The following is a 10,449-nucleotide window of genomic DNA, read 5'->3' as shown; positions in this document are numbered from 1 at the left end:
ATCTTTGTCTAAAATGAGAATGATGCTCTGTCAGAGTGAAAATCCTCTCCCACTGAGATGCTCCCAGGTCAATTCCCAGCTCTCCCCCACTCCCTCCCAGTGTGTACAGTGCATGAAATATCTGGGATACAAAAATAGCCGGCTTGGGTTTAGCGCTATGACAAAAACGTAGCTTTCCTTTTGTGACATTTGAGAAAGAGGCTCCGCACCAATGGGCTGCGAAGGAGGTGGCATATGCTAATGAGGGACAGATGTCCACTGATCGTGACCTTGAGGAGCAGACTATAAAGGGGGACACATCTGAGGGAGGTATCACTGAGTGGCCGCGCAGAGGTCAGCGCTTTGCGCCTTGGCGCTGTTTGGACGCTAGAGCTTCACACGTTTTTGCGCCGCAGGGTTGCCGCAATTTTACAACCCTTCAGTATCATACTCAGCCATTTAAAGCAGAGGGTTTTTTTTTTTTTTTTTTTGAAATCTTGGTTTACAAATTTTATGGCTCAGTTTCAGAAGTTGATGGGGGAAATGCGCCCAGTAAGCACAAGCAGCCTGGTCGTTGCCAGACGCTTTGTAGAAATGTAAGGCCTGAACGCAAAGACTTGTTTTCTTACCAAAGGATTTCCACAACTCCAGGCTTCTCCACCTGGTCTCCAGGAGTTGCACCGTTTTTACGCACATCTGAAGAGGAGGCGCTGGCGGCGCGCCTCTCACGGTAGGCCTCATGAGGAGACTCCTAGACTCAAAGCTTTGTTGGTTGCACACAACATATGAGAAAATCTGTTATTTTAGTCGGAAATGCACTAATAAAGGTTTAGGTGAGATCGTGATTGTGTTTAACTCGTTAAAATGAAAACCTTAAACCCGTTCAAATGCGAAGAGCTTTCATTTTTTTTGTAGAACAAAATTAGGATTTAAGGTAGAAGAAATCTAATCTATCTGTTGAATATTTTACCCTTGCGTTTTTAAGTAAAATAGAATATTTTCGTGCATTTATGATATAATTAATAAATTATATTTAGAATATTTTATATAAAATATATTTATTGACACAATGTGGCATATTTACGTAGCATATTTATAATTTCATTGAATTTCCATTGAATTTATTTGTTTAACCTCTGAAAACATGGCCCTCTGCTGTGTTTTTAGGTAAGAATCAAGGCTGGAAAACTGAAGAAGAAGTAGAAAACATTAAAGATAGAACTAAATGAAGTCACAGGGTAAGTGTTCATTCTGCTAGTTTTATTAGTCCCCATCTCCTCAGGCTCCTGTATGATCCCTTTATTCTGTTTGCCTCCTCACAGAGAAGGACTCTGACGCTGAGCAGCTGAAGACATGGCCATCCTGACACAGACTCATCTGTGCTGTGGACGCTGCACCGCCTGGACGATCCATGTGGGTGTCCCTGTAATCCGAGGTGGTAACTCCCCTCCAAATTGTTTCCATGTTTCCTTCAGAAGCAGGATTAAATGACAAAGATCAGATGTGAGCTGGACTCAGGTCAGGCTGCAGGATGGTTCCTCGTCACGTATCACGACAATCAAATGTCATGTTTCTCCTCAGACCTCCACTGATCTCCTCCGTTGTGATGGTGAATCCATAAAAACGGAACCCGGAGTGCTCCGGGACTGCAGTTGATTTCTACAAGGATTTTCTGTTAATTGAGTACAATTCATATTTAAATAATACACAAATACATACAATCACATAGTTACATGTCCACACAAGGAGCAAACAGCAGCTTCTTCTTTTTTATTATTATTATCTTATATATATCTATAATAATACAAAGAAGGAAAAGAGGATGCTGTATGATCTTTGTGTGTTCATGTAATTGTGTGATTTTCTGTTGCTGTCCTTCCATTATGTTTTTTCCTCTCTGTCTCTTTATAATCGTCATGGCCTGTTTAATTCACTGCCTGAACCAGAAATGGCCTTTTAAAACATTCATTTCATAAAGTCAGTTATTCAGCCGGAGGAATATTGAATTTTCTGACTTTTGTAAAGCAAATCTGTCCTGACACTGCAAGTCAGCCAGACCCGCCACAATGTTTGCCTAAGCAACAAGATGGGATACGTAAAAAAAAAAAAAGAAGTAGGCTATAATAGAACAATGCACATTATTTGTAGAATCACATTTTTACATTGATAATGAATTAATAACAAAAAACCTTGTTTGGTAGAACCAGACCATACTCATCCCATCGTCCAAATAAGTGTCCCGCTGGAGCCGTGATCCAACGAACAAAAATGTTTTCTTCCCAGGTTTTGCTTTGATATTACTTTCACCCTGATGTTTTTGAGGTGATTTGATTGAGACCCCTGCAATCAGTTTTCAATGAGAGCTGAGAAATCTGTCCAAGCTGATGTGGCAGCCCAGTTTTGTCAAGTCAAGTTTATTTATATAGCGCTTTACAGCAACAAGGCACTCAAAGCGCTGTACATGAGGAAAAACATTACAATGATACAGAAAATCAAACACAGAAAAACAAATCAAATGACATTAATACATCTTGGGAGTTTACTGGTAAGAGCTGGTTTTAATCCAATCTTTCTAATAGAGGTAATTAGCTCATTAAGTCCTCTGTGGTAAGGAATTTATCCTGTGCTAGAAGAAAAATGATAATATTAATCCTTGAGGTCGCTGGTTTGAGGCAGTTGTGATCCCATCATTCAAATAAGCTGGGTCACTGGTATAAAACAGTTTTAGTCCAAAGTTTTTAAATACTAATAATGTTTGGCTTTCGCTGGTAATCCTTCTGAGAAATCTGAAAATCTATGAAAAGTAATGAAATCACACATTTAGGTAGATGTGAATAGAGACCACATTAGGTAAGAAGAGGGGAAAAAATCATATGTCACTTTATCCTTAGCAGGATACAGTTTGAGATTGCAAAAAATAAAAAAACTCAGCACAAAGAAGCAACATATATACAAAACAACATGCAGGGGATCCGGTGAAGACAGTGTGAAGGGGTGCATATGTTTATCTTGAGCATGTCGACGACCGCTTGTAATATGCAGTTTCTTATATTGTTAAAATTTATTTTGTCCTTTAGATATAATCTTCTTAGTGTTTTCCTTTAAAATTTTTCCTTCCCTCTTAATTTCTTTTACTTTTCTTTAACCGTTCATTTTTCAACACACCTCATCAAGATTCATATATTACCACAGAGCTTTTATACTTGCTTCTATTCTCTCATGGCGTTCCTTTTTGTTATTTTTAATAAGCAAGTTTTCTTCAAGCATTTCCTGATGGAACAAACTCCTGATTTTCTTCTTTATCTCGCAGCAAGGTTTAGTAACAAAAGGTGCAGATGCAATCCAAACCCCCTCCAAGGGAAATTACTGGAAGATGATGTGATAGAATAGAATAGAAATGTCCTTTATTGTCTCTCAGTGGGGAAAATTCAGGTATAGCAGCAGCAAAATGGAGGCTAACAGATTCACACAAAGCTAAAATATAACAAAAATGAGGAATAGACTGTACAATAAGAGCAAATTAACAAGGTTTAAGAAAAACTGTATAATTAATAATATATGTCAAAAATATTACATTTGTTTTAGGTAGAGCAGTTTGGAAGACATCATGAAAGTAATGAGGCATTTGTCAACCGGCTGTGGGGTCCTTGATTACGTCTTTCTGTCTGCATCCTGAAGGTCACAAACAAAGCAGGAACTCAGGCCGAAGCCTCGAAGGAGAGCATGTCCAGAAGGCTCATTGGAGGAACGCTGAACCTCTTTCTGTCTCAGCAGGACTTCAGAGGAGACCCGAACAATTCTGGCTGCAGATCTTCACCGTGAGTTTATTTATACTGGAATTATCTTGCTAATAAGTATCATTATAGATATGTTAAAACTCATTTCTCTTTTTTGGTCCTAATTAGTAAGACAGAAAGAAGAAAAGAACGCACACACTGAGACACAAGAAGGAAAACTATTAGATTTCTCTTCATTTATTTTTAATTATCTATATGGAGTTATTAATGTTCTCTCCTTTCTGCCTCATGTGGATCTGCAGGATGAACATTTGTTCAGAAATGCATTGGTTAATCATAAACATGGGCTGCTTTGCCACTGTGATCAGTTGATGGATCTTTGCTTTACTCCCGTGTCTGAACAGCTGCTCTTTATTCGCCGTAGCTCAGAGCAGCCATGCATCAACTTCCCAAAATGGAAACATCAGCAGAATTTGGAAATTTGGAGCAGAAGAAGGGACCATCAAACAAACCCGGGTGTTCAACCTTGTTCTTTTTATGGTGGCTGAAATTTGTTAATAAGACATTTTGTTTGTATTTTTTCTTAAAGGCTACAGAAAACAGATTCAAACGTTGATTTGATTTAATTTGACTTGTTACAGGCATCTCACAATTTAAAAGGAATCAAAGGAAGCCAAAATAAACCCTTCCTCTTCCTCTCTCTCAGTGTGTGTCCAAAGATCAGTGAAGAAGTCACATATTTTTTTAGTTTGACAAGGTGAACCTCACACTGGTTGTGGTGCAGTTTTTGGATGAAGTTTAAATCTGTCAGTATTTTGGATCTGAGCATCGGTCACATGGGCCGGAGGCAGTTAAGACTTGCAGTGATGTTTAGGGCATTGATCACATGAACATCACTTTAAGTCTGTGCTGGCTCTGCTCTCCTTAACATCATGGATCTCACATGTGGACGACCAAAACATCGAGGGTAAAATGGGACATGAAATCACCTTGTTACAGTTTACAGTTAAATAGGTTTTTTTTGTTTTTTTTTTTAGATAAAGGAAATTTTTTATTGACTTTGATTTTTGTTAATCTGTGACACATTTTTTCTTCTTGCAGGAAAAACTGGCAGAGATGATTAAACATCCAAGCAGCCGGCCACCCAGGATGTCGATAACAGCCCGTACCAACTACACACACGACACAGGCATGGGAAAGGTGAGAAGTTGTGTGTTATGCAGAGCTACTTGTTGCTCAGATTGCTACATTTGATACAGGCAATGAGAGACAGCTCACTGTACGACAACTGTAAAGTGAAAAAAAAAAATGCAATTACAAAACCGATTCCGATATTTTTTAATCCAAGCGCTAAAACATGAAAGAAAAAATGTGTTGCAGGTTTATTAAGAAGTTGCAGTTCTGAATCAGTACAAAAAATGAAGGAATAACAAGATTACCACAATTTATTCATCAGTGTCACTAGTTATTATCAGATTATTACTAAAATAAAAAAAGTGCATCAAAGTACCTGCTGTGTACTGATACACAGAGAGAAAATTCTCTGTTTTAATGTATTTAAAGAATAGGTTAAAAATCAGATTTCTTAGCATTTGATTGGCTGATCACCAATGATTGGTGCATCTCTAATTATAGCGAGCAACAACATTTGCTCAACAAAATATCTAAGAGTTTAGTAAATGAAGCATTATTAAGGATTATTAACTAGCAGCAAATATCCATTAATTACTGTTAATAATTAATTATATTTGTCAGTCAGTCAGTCATTTTCTACCACTTATTCCATAGTGGGTCGCGGGGGAGCTGGTGCCTATCTCCAGCAGTCTATGGGTGAGAGGTGGGGTACACCCTGGACAGGTCGCCAGTCCATCGCAGGGCAACACACAAACAACCACGCACACACTCATTCATACACCTAAGGGCAATTTAGAGAGACCAGTTAACCTAACAGGCATGTCTTTGGACTGTGGGAGGAAGCCGGAGTACCCGGTGAGAACCCACGCATGCATTATATTTGTATTTGGTTCTATTTATTTTCGCAGCACAAATCTCAGTGGTCTCTCCAGGGTAAATAACCATGTTTGATCTTGCGTTGCAAGCATACATGCAAAATAATCAACTAAATCTGAGGGTAGTGCACACAGTAAAGAGCTTTCTCACATTTAATATAGAAGCCAATGGGTTAAATGTTAATCTATTTCATCATGTCTTTTATTTTATTATAAGAATTGTTTCCTCTCAGCTTCATAAAGATCTTCAGAGCACCTTGAGAGGCGCTTTGAGGAGCTCCATGATTAGCATTGAATACATTTTCAAAAGAGCTACAAACAATAACAAAGGGCAAAAACATGCATGTTTTCCCTCACTTTGATTTAAAATCTGTTGATGCTCCCATGCATAGGAAAGTCCTTGACCTGCAGCTCCGAGGCGGCCCTCCCGAGGGAGTTGCTTCTCTGAACAGGTTTAATAACACAGCCCCGAGCCCTCCGCCTGTGATACTCTACACCTTTTTGTTCAGTCTCCTGCTGAAGTATGACCGGCATGCAAGGGCAATGTCATTGGCGTGTGTGAGGCGTGTGCTTGCCCTTGTATGGTGACCCGGCATGTGTGTGGCCCTGCTGTTAATAAGGCCCCCGGTCACATTCGCGCACGTTACATTCACCGGTCTCTGTCCATTCTCTGCCTCTGCTCTTTCTAATTTAAACAATGCGGACGGTGTCCTCAGAGCCAGGTGGTGACATGTGTCAAGCAGCAGCTGTTTGAGCCCTCCCTAAAAATACTAACCCCTCCCTGGTTGTCCAATGGCCTCTGGGCCCCTTTTGTCCACAGTGCATGTACTTCTGAGTGGGCACATTGATGGGATGAGTGGTGGGTGACGGAGGATTAAAGCCACCCATCCGACAGAGGGCTGTGGTTCGCAAATAACCACAAACTCTCACCCAGTACATTGACATGTTAAAAATGCAATCAGCTCCCCCTCCTTTACTCACCTCTCTCTTGCACACACACACACACACACACACACACACACACGTTAGCCTTCAATGGGAGGTTCTTGACCAATATGCTGTGGGTTCCTATTTAGGGCAGTGAGAGCCCTTCCAGTTGGGACCAAATCAACCTAGCAACTGTTTGTCTTCACATAAAACCAGCTAGGGGTGTATGACTTCATGTGTAGGGTTAGAGATGACGGAGCGGGTCGCAGCAGGGTTGGAGCCAAAAATCAGGCACCAAGGAGAAGGCAATAAATAAACGGGGAAGTCCCGGATAAAGGTTTCTGACCTACTTGCTCCCAGCTTTTTAAACTGAACATAAAGTTACTTTAACAGCCTCAGGAGATCATTTTTACATCTGATTTTAGTTACAATGCCAGTCAGACATTTACACAACTCATCATCATGAAAGTCATTAAATCGGGGCTCTTATTAGTTTGAATGGTTCCATACAAGATAAAATTGCAATGCCTTTTAAAAATAAGAATCGAGAGCAAATCCATGCAGGGTCAAAATTAACATACATACTCCTCACTGCTATTTGGGTTAATGTCCCTGAGCACACTGCAGAGAAGTCACTGCATAATGATTTGTGACCACTCTACTGATCAGAGCAGCTAAATATCATACCATTAGCCGGTTTCCTGCTCAGACCTGGTTTTTAGGCTTGTCTATCGATTTTTAATTGGGTTGAGTTCAGAATCATTCTCAAGGCTTAATCTTGACCTGCTGTGTCCAAGCTTTTACCAGCTGCAAAAGGTTTTGGTAGGTTTTTTTTTTTTTGGGGTGAAATTACCTCTCCATTATTCCATTTTGTGACACACCAGTACCACCATCAGCTAAAAAGCCCACAGCATGTCACCACTGTGCCTGACAGTGTGAAGTTTTTGGCTCACACTGATCTCTTCTCATCAAAGTGTGCAGATATTTAAATCTTTGACTCCTCTGCTCTGACCATAAGATTGTTCTCCAGAAGGTTAATGGTCCTGGGCTGGTCATCCAAACCTATTTCTTTAGTCTGAGGGTGTTAGCTTTGATCAAATGAATAAATTTGTACCTGTTCACCCAATTCTTGGTTTTACAATTTTTTACTGAATTCATGTCGTTTTATCAGTCCATCGTTGAAAAAGTCAGTGCAGATGCTTCATTAATATCTCAAAATTACACACAAGAGCCATCTTCACATGTTCCCATCAACACAATAGAGAAGTTATTTAAAAAGTGTAAGTTTTATGTAATGAAACCTCCAAATTAGCAAGGAACAAATATACCAGTGGTCTTAGTAAATCTTTTTCTAAATTCTTAGCAGCACGTCAACTTATTTGTACTGTAAACTAAAAATGGTCAATTCCTTTAATTCATCGCACTCTGTGCTTTAAGTGCTGAAGGATTGTTTTATTGCCTTATTCACATTCTCCGAAAACTTTTTTTGCTTCCTTATTTTCAGAAACGTGCAACAAATGAAGCACTTTTGGACCTTCTACGGTGTCTTCAAAGAAAGCAAAACAAGCAAACCGCCTGCTGAGAGCTGCTGCAACTGAGAAAGAGCTAATCTCTGTGAAGGAGGAGGAGGCCGGAAAGCTGAAGGACGCTCCGGAGAAAACAGGTGGAAGAAGCTGGAGAAGAGGCAGGTCATCCTGAGAGCTGCTAATCAACACAAACACCTCAGCAGGAAGCAGCAGCCTCTCAGAAAGGACGATAAGAATCAGATGTGTGTGTAGACTGCAAAATTTTAATCATCATCTCCAATCACGTTTCCAGCCGCTCCAGGCTTGTACAAACCAACTGGAGATCCCACAGTGGTTGCTGGGATGAAGCATAGAGACAATATGCTGGCTTTGAGGTTAAGGAACTGTGCAAGCTCCTGGAGCAGGTTGGTGAGGGTGGGTCTGCTCAGATTGATCAGCAGAAGAAAGGGAAACTTTTCTTGAAGCTGAGCTGAGACCTGGAGCAAGCTGTAGTGAGGCCTGCAGAGGTGCTGCAGAGCTGAAGGATCGAGAACTGAGGCCATTCTGAAGAATTCACCATGAGACTGAGAGGACAAGGAAATCATGATTTCAATTCATTTCCACTCAAGATGATGTTCAGTTGAGGCACTAAGCGAAGTAAAGGTGATGGAGCACAACGGTAAGTCTGGGTTCCTTTTTAAACCATTACAGAGGACTGATTCTCTTTGCTTAACTTGCCAAATATATCCTCAGTTAAGCTTCGGGAGGAAAACATTTTCACTTTACTTCATTGTGTTTTTGCCCCAGATACTGACTGAACAGCAGTAGAAATGGGACACTCAGAAGGAGCATTGCTGCATGAGGACAAACCTCTAAAAAAAGACTTTCAGAGACCATCAAGACAGAGAGCAAGAACCTCCAAAGTTCAGCTCTATGAAAATCATGAAATAAAGTGTTCTTCATGCAAACACAACAAAACTCCAGATTCTGTAGAAAAAAAAAAAATCACTTGCAATCCCATTGTGATGCAAAGGACAGGTTAAATCGCAGGATGACAAACGTCCAGCGTGAACAAAGGGCCGAAGCAACAAGCTCTCCAAACTGTCTACAACACGGCTCATAATGCGGCAGAATGGAACCACATGACCTTTGGAAGAACTTATTAAAATTAGCCAGCAGGCTTATAACAAGAACTAAATTTAGTCTAGGCTGGATGTAATCCTGTCGAAAATGAACTCGCACAGCCGTCTCATATGATGCCTCATGTGGTTCCGAGTGTCTTTGGCGCTGTGTACACCGCTGCTAATAAACACGTCCACCTGGTGCATCTCAGTTTGTCAAGTGATGCAAAGAGGAACGCCACAGCCAAACATTACATCACCGCAGACACACCCCAAGATTTATTTATGGGAGCAGGGTGTTCACTGAAGAGATTCTGAAGTTGACTTTTTATATTAAACTTGTTTAAGAATAATTTAAAAGGTTCAGTACAAGTATTCAAGGTGGAGCCAGAGGGTAAGGAAGAGAGGTAACAGAAGAAGCTAAAATGAACTCAGATGAGAAAAATGTGCCGTTTCCGTCAGTTTTTCTATGACTGAGACTTACCATCATTTACTTGTTGCTTTCTGCAACAATCACCAGGACGAGAATTAAGATGAGTCAAACAGCCCATCTCAAAACATCTGATTTCTATATGTCAATGTTATAACACTGTAGTAACAGATAAACCATCAGATGTCCCTAAAGTTTTCTTTAAACTGATGGAATCAATCATAAAATCGTAAAGGAGAAAAGAAGCATGTTCAACGTTTTTACAAACGACGATCTTAAAGTGTGGAGTGCATTTGTACCCCCTTTACTCTGACACTGAAAAAATAAAGCTACTGCAACCAACTGCCTTCCCGAGTCACCTTTCTAACAAATGGAGTCCATCTGTGGGTAGTTTAATCCCAGTATAAATCCTGCTGTTCTGTGAAGACCTCAGAGGCTTGTTGGACAACATAAGTGAACAAACGGCATCATTGAGAACACGGAGCACATCAGACAGGTCAGGGAGACGATTAAAGCAGGGTTAGGTTATAAAACAATATCCAAAGGTTCAGATATCTTCAGACAGCAAAGTTCAATCCATGTTCTAAAAATTAGGAGATTACTGGAAACCTAAGCCTGGCCGTCCAACTTAGCAGACAGGCCGGTCAGGGAGAGCGTTAATCATAGAAGCAGCCAAGAGGCCCATGTTAACTTTGAAGTAAATGCAGAGATCCATAGTTCACGTGGAAGAATCTGCAGACG

At 40.4% G+C, this 10,449-nt stretch overlaps 1 long non-coding RNA gene across 5 annotated transcripts; it reads left to right on the top strand.

Annotated features, from left to right (window-relative positions):
• Positions 1 to 315: 315 nt before the first annotated feature.
• Positions 316 to 10,050, top strand: LOC124856733. 5 transcript variants are annotated; one of them, XR_007035402.1, is made up of 8 exons: positions 316 to 709; positions 1,147 to 1,217; positions 1,302 to 1,392; positions 1,561 to 1,662; positions 3,658 to 3,797; positions 4,818 to 4,916; positions 8,157 to 8,836; positions 8,965 to 10,050. It is a non-coding gene; the product is annotated as an uncharacterized LOC124856733 (long non-coding RNA). The 5 variants fall into 5 exon arrangements; XR_007035399.1 differs by having other exon boundaries at positions 1,302 to 1,414; XR_007035400.1 differs by having other exon boundaries at positions 1,302 to 1,482.
• Positions 10,051 to 10,449: the final 399 nt, after the last annotated feature.

The sequence above is a fragment of the Girardinichthys multiradiatus genome, chromosome 20, assembly GCF_021462225.1.
Source record: "Girardinichthys multiradiatus isolate DD_20200921_A chromosome 20, DD_fGirMul_XY1, whole genome shotgun sequence".
NCBI classification, from domain to species: Eukaryota; Metazoa; Chordata; class Actinopteri; order Cyprinodontiformes; family Goodeidae; genus Girardinichthys; species Girardinichthys multiradiatus.
The sequence above is the reverse complement of the archived record's forward strand: the minus strand, read 5'-3'. Positions and strand labels throughout refer to the sequence as shown.